This window comes from Lonchura striata, chromosome 1 (assembly GCF_046129695.1).
Source record: "Lonchura striata isolate bLonStr1 chromosome 1, bLonStr1.mat, whole genome shotgun sequence".
Lineage (NCBI taxonomy): Eukaryota > Metazoa > Chordata > Aves > Passeriformes > Estrildidae > Lonchura > Lonchura striata.
Genome location: NC_134603.1, coordinates 35,244,861 through 35,254,494, shown reverse-complemented (window position 1 = coordinate 35,254,494; position 9,634 = coordinate 35,244,861). Strand labels below are relative to the sequence as shown.

Here is a 9,634-nt window from a genome sequence, read left to right as displayed (position 1 = left end):
AGCCGGTATCCTCCTGCACTGACTTGCTTTGTGGCATGCTGGAGTATGAACACACATCTCGTTTTCCTTTAGAAATTGAGGAGGTGTTGGCAGTCCTGCATTAAGCCCAGCATTCTCTGCTCCTGCAAGAACAGTCGCTCCTGAGAGTGAGACACAGCACACAGGCTCGGTTTGCAATGCGGCTGGAACTCTTCTAGAAAAGCAACCGTATCTGCAGAAAGCTAAAAAGACAATTGTTAAAAAGTACTTTGCATAGAAGGCAGAAAAAAAGTTAACGTCTCCTTCGAGCCGGAATCGAACCAGCGACCTAAGGATTCCCGTGGGGCGTAGCCTCTACAGTCCTCCGCTCTACCAGCTGAGCTATCGAAGGGACCTGCCACTCACGCCGGCGCCGTGCACCAAGGCGGTAGCCAGCTCGCCTGGCGCATGCGCAGCACGCAGTGCCTGCCGGCGGGCCTTACGGCGGTCGCGGGGCAGGGCGGGAGCGCCGGGAGCGCCCCCTGCCGGAGGGGCGGGGCGAGACCCGGGCCCTGAGGGGCGCGCGAGGTGTGGGGAGCGCGCGGGGCCGTCGCTCTCGCCTATAGAGAACGGCGGGGACGGGCAGAGAGCGTGCTGGGCCAGTGGCGCAATGGATAACGCGTCTGACTACGGATCAGAAGATTGTAGGTTCGACTCCTGCCTGGCTCGCACCTGTTTTTCTGTTCTCGGCCGTGATCGCCCGTTGAAGGGGTCCCGGTTTTCCATCTGGTCTCACCATCCTGTCTTCTTACATGTCTGTTTTCTCTTCATTTTCTCATCTGATCTCATCATCCTGACTTCGTCAGGAACTGAGTGACAGGACAAGGGGTGACAGGTACAAAATGGGAGGGGACGCTTAGATTAGAGATGAGGAAGAAATTCCTTGGTGCCAGGCGGGTGACATGGCAGCAGGCTTCCCAGGGAGGCTGTGGGGCTCCCAGCTCTGGCAGTGTTCGGGACCAGGCAGGATTAGGCCTTGAGCAAGGCCTGATAAAGCCTGAACAAGGCAAGCACCTCGTGGTGGGAGGTGTCCCTGACCCGACAGGTGGGTTAGGACCAAAGGATCTGTCAGGTCCCTTCCCTAAAATCCTGTGGTTTAACCCCATGTGTCTGCCTGGTAATGCTGTGTTTCCAAAGCAAAACACCACTATAAGCTTAAATTTTTCTTTTTTTTTTTTTCCCAAATTAACCCGATTAACACACTATGACATTGCATGGGGGAGAAACCTTCTGGCCCTGGGAGAGGAGCAGTATACTCCACATCGTCCTGACTTTCTGTGGTTACTCTCACAGGTGACAACAAAGAAAACAACCAGGAGGTCTCTGAAGGCAGCAAGCAACCCTGCTGTGATTAGGAATGTTGTTTACATTCTAATTAGCCCTTAGCCTTCAGAAAAGCAGGAACATCTGTGTTGTGTAGTTGCATGAAAAGTGTGTGATTTTGCAACAAAGGCTGTGCAGTGTATAAAGAAGAGCTTGCAAGCAGGAGAGGCAAGGAAGGCATTTCCAATGTTCAGATTTGAGAGCACACTATAGCTTCAGAGTAGCCAGGTGTTAAATCATAGAATGGTTTGGGTTGAAAGGGACCTTTAAAGGCCACCTACTTCCAACATTCCTGCAATGAGCAGGCACACTGGATATCTTCAACTCAGTCAGGTTGCTCAGAGGCCCAGACCATGGATGTTTTCAGGGAGGGGACATTCACCACCTTTCTGGGCAACCTCTTCCAGTGTTTTCATGAAACCCACTGTAAAAAAATGTCTTCTTATATCTAGTCTGAGCCTACCCTTTTTCAGTTCAAAGCCATTACCCCTTGTCCTGTTAGTACATGCCCATAAAGTCCCTCTCCAGCTCTGCTGGAGCTCCTTTAGGTACTGGAAAGTGCTCTGAGGTCTCCCGGGAGCCGTCTCCAGGCTGAACAACCAGAATTCTCTTGGCCCGACTTCACAGGAGAGTTGCTCCTACCCTCTGATCACTTTGTGTCTCTCCTCTGGACTTGCTCCATCAGCTCCGCGTCTTTCCTGTGCTGAGGCCCGTGGAACTGGACGCAGCAATGTGTGGATTCCAGTGTCCCAAAAAAAGTGGTTCACTGGGGTATGATAAATAACTGCGCTAGCTCACGGGTGCTGCTAACACTCGGAAGCGATGTGTGTGCGTTGATGTGAAGGGCCCTGCTTTTGTTTCTCGACACATATTTGTATGCAAAAAAAGTCAAAGCTCCACTGTCCACTGGCCATTCCGTTCCGCCATCCGCCCTCGGGCCAGCGCCGGCCGCTGCCCGGCTGCCGGAGCCTCTTCCCGCCGCGCGGGCGGGAGCGTGCGCGGCGCGGCGGGCGGGGCGGTGCCTTGTGCCGCCGCTGGGGGGCGGCCGCCAGGTCCCTTCGATAGCTCAGCTGGTAGAGCGGAGGACTGTAGAGGCGCGGCCCGCGGGAATCCTTAGGTCGCTGGTTCGATTCCGGCTCGAAGGAGACGCTAACTTTTTTTTTTGTCTGGTACCGGAGTGCCGGAGTGTGGCTTCGCTCCCGCCCAAGAAGAGCTATTTACAAACATGTGTGATACACAAGCAATTCACCTTTTCTTTTTTTTTTTTTTTCTCCTGAGGGGAAACAAAAAAAAAAGAAAATACCGCAATGACGTGGCAGTCCTGCAGTAAATACTGAAATACGTCTTGCAGGGATACTTTTGGAAGTGTTTTGTTGTTTTCCATAACAATATTAGTTATTATTAGGTTTAATAAAACTATTATTAATTAATTAGTATTATATATTATATATTACAATTGATAATTGATTTTCTTAATTACTAATTACTAATTAATTATTAACTATTATTATTTAATTATATTTAATAAATGATATATTATTGTAATCACAGAATTGTTAAGATTGGACGGGACCTCTGGAGATCCCCCTGCTGAAGTAGAATCACCTAGAGCAGTTTACACAGGAATGCATCCAGGTGGGTTCTGAATGTCTCCAGAGAGGGAGATTCCATTACCTCCCTTGGCAGCCTGTTCCAGTGCTCTGCCACCCTCAATTCCAGCTCTTCCTCAGGTTGAGCTGGAATTTCTGGTTCTTTAGTTTATGAATATTGCTCCTTGTCCTGTCACTGGGCACTGCTGAAAGGAGTCTGGCCCCATCCTCGTGGCACCCACTTCTGAGATACATATATGATTTAATGAGATCCCCTCTCAGTTTAATAATATATATTTGGCATTCTCCTATGTGAAGCCAAAAATAATTAATAAGATAATTTAGTTCAGTCTTAGCTAGTTTTGTTAAGGTCTTCTTTCCTGTAGTGATCCTTTGTGTTGCACTCTGGACAGTCTCTCTTCTTTTTGCATGTTGCTCTGTGTGATGCTAAACAATCAGTACTAATTGGGCTTTTTCTGTGATGGCAGATAATCCTTACAAAGGAGGGCTCTGCTTCCCTGGCTGATAGGAGTGGATGAAAGTCCTCCACTGTCTCTTGACTTAAGGTGACAGATGTGATGTTTGGTCCTTTGGATGTGCCAAAAAGGGTGACATGGGATGTTCTAGCAGAATGTGGAGCAGAAGGAGAGGGGTCATAGAGGTCCTTGCACAGACAGGGTTTAATACAGGCCAATGTGGGCTTGCTTAGGACATAGTTAGTAAGACAGCCAGCACTCATACTCTGCTTTTTTCTCTCCTGTGTTCTATTGTTCCTTTTTCCTTAAAGTCTTCTTTTCCATTACAGGTGTTACGTGGGGTGCAGAAAAATATGTTTGGCAGCAGCTCCTGGCTTGGAGAGTGTCAACGTGTCTGAAAGTGTCCAAATCTGTCTGCATAGCAGGGGGAGAATGGAAGTGAAGTTTTCTCCTTCAACAGAACCCCGTGTGAGTCTTCTCTCTGAGTGGGAGTGTTTCTCTGGGGTAGATTTCAGATATGAGAGCAAGGAAGACCTACTCTCTGTGGGAATACAGTACAAGCAAGATTATCAGCAGGGAAACAGATTTATGAAGCTCAGCAGGAGTCAGACCTGCACACTGCTTCTATTTGTGCATCATGCCCCTGGCCCCAGATACCCCTTTATTAATTAGTGTGTTTTTGTGCATATGTATGGATACACACAGAGACACCACCAGCAACCTTTCCTCCCTTCTCCTCCAGCATGGTGCAGTGCATCCCTCTCAGGAACTGTCCCATGAGAACCCAGGTGTGAAAACCTGCCTTTTAGAGAACAGAGGCATCTCAGTAAGCACAAATTGAGGAAAGACATCCATTTCCCTATCTGTCTGTCATCCACACAACTTCATACTCACTAGCAGTCAAATCTGAATCCACAGTCCAAAAGCACATCCCTGTGCCATTCCCTGGTGTGGTACAGACTCTGTTTAGGGCCAAAGATTTATTTTATTCCCAAGATTCACCCCTTCATATATAAACATCTCTAAACTCCTTTGTTCCCTCACACTTTGTTCCTCACTTTTTCTTGCACTGATTCAGTGGCAACTCTTTTCACTTTTCCTAAAGGATAGCTCACAAAATAAAAGCACACACAGACTTTGTTCAAGAGAAGGGATCATCTCCTTTCTCCCTCTATCTCCAAGACATTTCTTCTCTCCCACACACTCAGAAAGAATTGACATGCATTTCTGTGTAAGAGTGTAATACACCTGAGGGATAATGAAATGTAGGAATGAAAAAAAAAAAAAAAAAAAAAAAAAAAAAAAAAAACCAAAACAAAAACCACAAAAAAACAAAAACCCTCACAAAATGTCCCAATCTCAGGACGTACTTTATGCTAAGCAACTATTCTGCCTCTTCAGCTACAGGTTGCTACATTTGTTTGACTTTTGACTGTTTGGCTCAGCTTCCCATTCTTGTAGGACATGCTTATGGATCTAAAGGTACTAAATGTTTTTCACTACAGTAGCAAACTATTCAGTCCTTGCTCAATAGTGTAACTTGTAAAATACTTCATTTAGGTGCAAATTAATACTGACAGTCACCTGCAAGTGCATAATTATTTTTGTATCTGTCTCCAGCAAGGGCCAATAACAATCTGTGCATGTACAGTCTATTAAATTATTTGTATCAGTTAATAATGAAAGAAGCCAAAGATTATGAAAACCCCAATCATACAACATTTCACTTTGATGTACTGGGTTGGTTACCAGAGTAGGACACTTCAGGCAAACAAGGGATGAGGGGATTTTAAATAGCCTGATTGGTGCATAGGGGACATCTGCTGCAACAGAAAGGAAATTTTCAGGTCCTGTCTTGTAAGAAAAAGTGTGTTTGTATTTCAAACAAAAGTTGTCTCTTTTGCTGGAGAAAGGTAAAACAGAATAAATCTCATGGGAGTATGAGGGTAAAGAGTTTCAGTCTGCCTGAAGGATTTCAAATGAGAGATGGTTAAAATGTTCCTGCAAAACAAGATGCTTCCTGATGGATGCATTTTGAGATATGTGGCACATGCATAGACAAGATGTTCTGCTGATCATAAAGGCGGGAAACTACTGGAAACAAGAGAGCACTTTCCTGATTTTGTTAGTACCTGAAACTTTATTATTCCTCCACTGGAGTACTCTTTGTCAGTGTATCCATTTTGAATATTGCAAACACATGCTTCTTTTTGTACCTACTCTTCACCTGACCTAAGTGGGATTTTAGGGTTACCCAGCTGTCACTCAGCTATCTGCAGCTCTCTCAGCTCACATCCTGGGCACTTAGACATGATTTTTATCTCCTTGGGACACTCCCCTGCCCCATTTCAGCAGGAGGAGTTGGATAAATGAGCATCCTCCAAGGTCAGCCAAGCTGGAGTGTGATAGTGGAAAACTGGAAGATGCTGGAAATAGAAATGAATATTGAACATTCCCAGTGGGGTTGGGAAAGATCCATGTAATAAAATCTTTTCCAAAATAAAGTCTGTTTGAAGGTGGAGTTGACCCAATTGAAAATTCCCAAGGATGCTGAGCAGGATGCGTGGTTATCAACATAAAGGAACACAGAAGCACATCTCCAGCTTTTGAACTGCTTGGTTGTTGAGGGTTGTTTTGTTTTGTTTTGAATTACGCAAGCTTTGCAATTTTCCCTCCAGCTATGCACAAGGGGGTGGGTGGGAGCCTAGGGGAAGACCAGGGTAAGGAAGGCGAGAAAGAGTGTAAAACTGAAAAGAACGAGCCAGGTAGGAGTCGAACCTACAATCTTCTGATCCGTAGTCAGACGCGTTATCCATTGCGCCACTGGCCCCCAGCTGTTTTTGCTCCTGCATGAGGGTGCTGCTGTAGCCTTCTGTAGGGGCTCAAGGGACACCTCTTCTGATGCCCAGCATTATCAAAATGCAGAGGTCACACAGTGGAAATCCCAGTACGTGTAGCCAAGCTCCATATCTGGTATTGCTTCACTGTGAGGAGAAGCTTTGCAAGTGCAAGCTGAGAATGTCCCATTTTGTCACCTGCTGCAATATCTATGCTGAAAGGAAAACAGGAAAAACATCATAATATCATCTAGTTCCCAAATTCTGGCAGGTGTATCATGCCCCTTCACTCATAAACTCTGTTGTCTCCCTGCCCCTGTTTGGGCCAGCAGAGCCCACCTGTTCCCCTGGTGTCTGGAGGAGGAATCCCAGCTGGTGGGAGAAGGAGGAATCTGCTGCTTCCATGGTTGTGTAGCAGATGAGCCTTCACTCCACACCTGGTCCTGCCTCCGAGAAGGACCCCACATCAGACAGACAGAGCCTGGAGGTCTGGGACTAACACAGAGCTGATCTGCTCTGAGGGGTAAGAGCATCTCTGGAGGCAGTCAGAGACCATCAGCACCTCATCTTCCAGGTAGTCTTCACACCACTGTCACATCAATACCTCTCCTGTTACAACACTCCTGACTCATGTCCGCGTGTTGGTTCCTGCCCTGACCTCTGAACTACTCTTGGTCTCTACCCCATAATTTTTTCCTGCAGCTGCCAGAAACGATGCTCTTTGAACAGTCTGAACAGGCTTTGCCTGTGAATTCATACAGAGCTTCACAATGGTGCTTCACAAAAGTGACTGTGTCTCAGTGACTGTGGTCTTGGTCACTTGATAAGCTCCACAAAGGCCATGAGGTCACAGAACTTGTTTTCCAGTTTTCACTCATCAGCCACATGCAAAGTAGATTCTGCTTTTCCAAGAAGAGACGGTGATTTATGACATTTTGGATTCAGCTTCAAGACCTCTGATGCTTGCTGCCTGCTTTTCTGAGCTCTTTGCTTACCTTGTGGCAGTCAAATGTGTTGATCCATCACTGATAATAACTTGTTGTCAGTGAGCTGCAAGCTTCTTTCCCATGGTAGCCTTTGATTGATGTTTGAGTTCTGGCATGACAGTTGTCTATTCAGGCTTTTATAAACAGGTCTGTACCAGAGAGAGCCAGGATACTGGAAAAAAAAACCTCTGCATATTCAGCCCTAGTTTCATTAGGTCAATGAAAACCAAACCAAAACAGTAACCAGTGTTGGTCATAAGGGAGCTTGGGAAAGAACCTGCATGGCACTTTTTTCCATTCCTTAGAAGCAGGATGAGATTCATGCAACCTGCTACCACAGAAAATGCTGGGAGCTGCTGGAGTCAGATGTTAATTACCACAGCCCTATTTGAACACACATTGCTCCTGTACCTTCCTGGCAGCAGTGATTGTGCCTGACTACTGTCATAAGTGATGGCTTTTGGCTTGACTTGATTGTGAGTGCTCCTTCAAGTAATAGATTATCTTCTGGGGTACTGAAGGTATTCATTATGTTCTGGATAATAATAAGGAACTTGAGGATGAAGTTTGAAAGGAGGATGAGCCTGTTTGGCAGCTCTTTAGTCCAAAGTAAAGAGGTCCCACTTTTCCTTCCCTCTTCTCTACTGCCCCAAAGTATAGAGCTTGCTTTGTCCTAGTTATAGTTTTCTGTGGGCACTCCAGGCATCCGGGTCACCTTGATAATCCAGCAAGGTGTATAGTTTTCCAATGGTCAGAATCAGCACAGATGGTGCTAATGAGGGGACCAGACCTTGCAGTCAGGGCCAGCACAAGGTAGGTGAGAGGCCCAGGCTGTTCTCTCCTGCTGGCCAGGGCAGCTCAGCCTCTTGCAGGTGCTTGCCAAACTGCAGCCTGGAGGAGGAGTGTTGTGCTGAGGTAATGAAGAAAAAGGCATGGAGTGGAAGCAAGGAGTGAGAAGTGGGGAATGTATTCAGTAGGTGAGAGGTACAGTCACTGTCTGTGTCCAGAGACAGCTCGCTTTAGACCTGTTATTCAGTCCAATCTCTCTTCATTTTCATTCTTACTCACTTTACTTTGTGAGGTGCAAGTAAGGTGAGCAGTGAAGATGAGGCCAAATTATTCCTGACTGCCTGAGGCTAGTGCAGGGGGATAAACTGGGAGGAGCAGATCCTTCATAAGCAAAGACTTGCCAATAGCTTCTCTCTTGCAAATGTGTTTTATTTTTCCCTGAATTAACCAGAAAAAACACAAAGTGAATGAAAAGGGGTGAGTGTGTCCAAATGGGTGGTGGGTGTAGAACAACAGGAAGGGTATAATTGCAATCAAGAGTTTGCAGGGGTGGTGGTGTTGCCTTTTTCTACTTGGGCATCTTGGACTCACACCTATTCCTTCAGCTGGCAGCCAGAGAGATGATCCACTGCATGCCCAGGCCAGGCAGAATAGAGGGCTTCCATGTATGAGCTCAGGGATACTACCCCTCCTGCAGTGATGGGATGAAGAATGATGTTAGAGAAGGATAGTCTCTTGGATTTTCGTGTAGTTCCAACAGAATTTCTCTGAGCAAACAAGGCTGCTCCATTTTGCCTAATGCAGCATGTACTACATTCCAAAACAGCTGCATCATGGTGTCTGGCAATTCAGAAAGCAGGACCCAGTGAGGTAGGCCCTGCTTGAGCCATAGAAATGGCTGCAACCAAGACTCATGGTTTGAGACAAAGCCTTGGTTGTAGCAAACAATCCAAATACCTAAAGAAAGCTGGAGCCAGGACTTGGAATTCAGGCTAGTGGACCAATAAGGGAGTGAATACATGTAAAAGTTAGAAATGAGAAGGGGTAATACCTTTCCAGAATGCTTCTGTACTTGTCCTTGTCTGACTATTATCCAGGGGAGAGCATGGGGGCTGCAGCTGAAGGAAAAGACATTGCTTTGGATGCTTGCACAAAATGCTGTGGATATCATGGAGAACAAGCTGGCATCCCAGAGTGCTGGTAAGGTGCCCCAAGCTCTACGTGGAGTTTTACCACATCCTTTGGCAAGGAACAAGTCATTAGTATCCAATTACGCTGAAATCATACTTAATGCAAGACAGGTTAAGACAAAAAGAAAACAAAAACATATACTCAGTTGCCAAGACAGATAAACTTATAAAAGAGGTAGGTGGGGAAATGAGAGAAAACTAGGCTTCATTTACTGGCTTTGAAGATTAAATCAGCACGGCTATTCCCTCATATCCAGGCATTTTGCTGCAGGCCCTCCTGACACAGTAAGGAGCAGACAGCCTACCTTCCTCCACACCTTACACCTCAGGCTGTGTTGACCAAGAAACTTTTCCTTGCGGTGTAACAAAGCACTTCTCATCTTCTAAAAACTTTTCTGCTAAAATCCAAAATTCTTCCAATCCTGA

At 46.2% G+C, this 9,634-nt stretch overlaps 4 non-coding genes across 4 annotated transcripts; 2 read left to right on the top strand and 2 right to left on the bottom strand.

Moving 5' to 3' along the window:
• Positions 1-279: 279 nt before the first annotated feature.
• TRNAY-GUA (transfer RNA tyrosine (anticodon GUA)) lies at positions 280-370 on the bottom strand. Its single transcript is given in 2 exon segments — positions 280-315; positions 334-370. It is a non-coding gene; the product is annotated as a tRNA-Tyr (tRNA).
• A 244-nt stretch (positions 371-614) lies between these two features.
• TRNAR-ACG (transfer RNA arginine (anticodon ACG)) lies at positions 615-687 on the top strand. The gene has a single exon. It is a non-coding gene; the product is annotated as a tRNA-Arg (tRNA).
• Positions 688-2,396: 1,709 nt separating this feature from the next.
• On the top strand, positions 2,397-2,486 carry TRNAY-GUA (transfer RNA tyrosine (anticodon GUA)). Its single transcript is given in 2 exon segments — positions 2,397-2,433; positions 2,451-2,486. It is a non-coding gene; the product is annotated as a tRNA-Tyr (tRNA).
• Positions 2,487-6,163: 3,677 nt separating this feature from the next.
• On the bottom strand, positions 6,164-6,236 carry TRNAR-ACG (transfer RNA arginine (anticodon ACG)). Its single transcript has one exon. It is a non-coding gene; the product is annotated as a tRNA-Arg (tRNA).
• Positions 6,237-9,634: the final 3,398 nt, after the last annotated feature.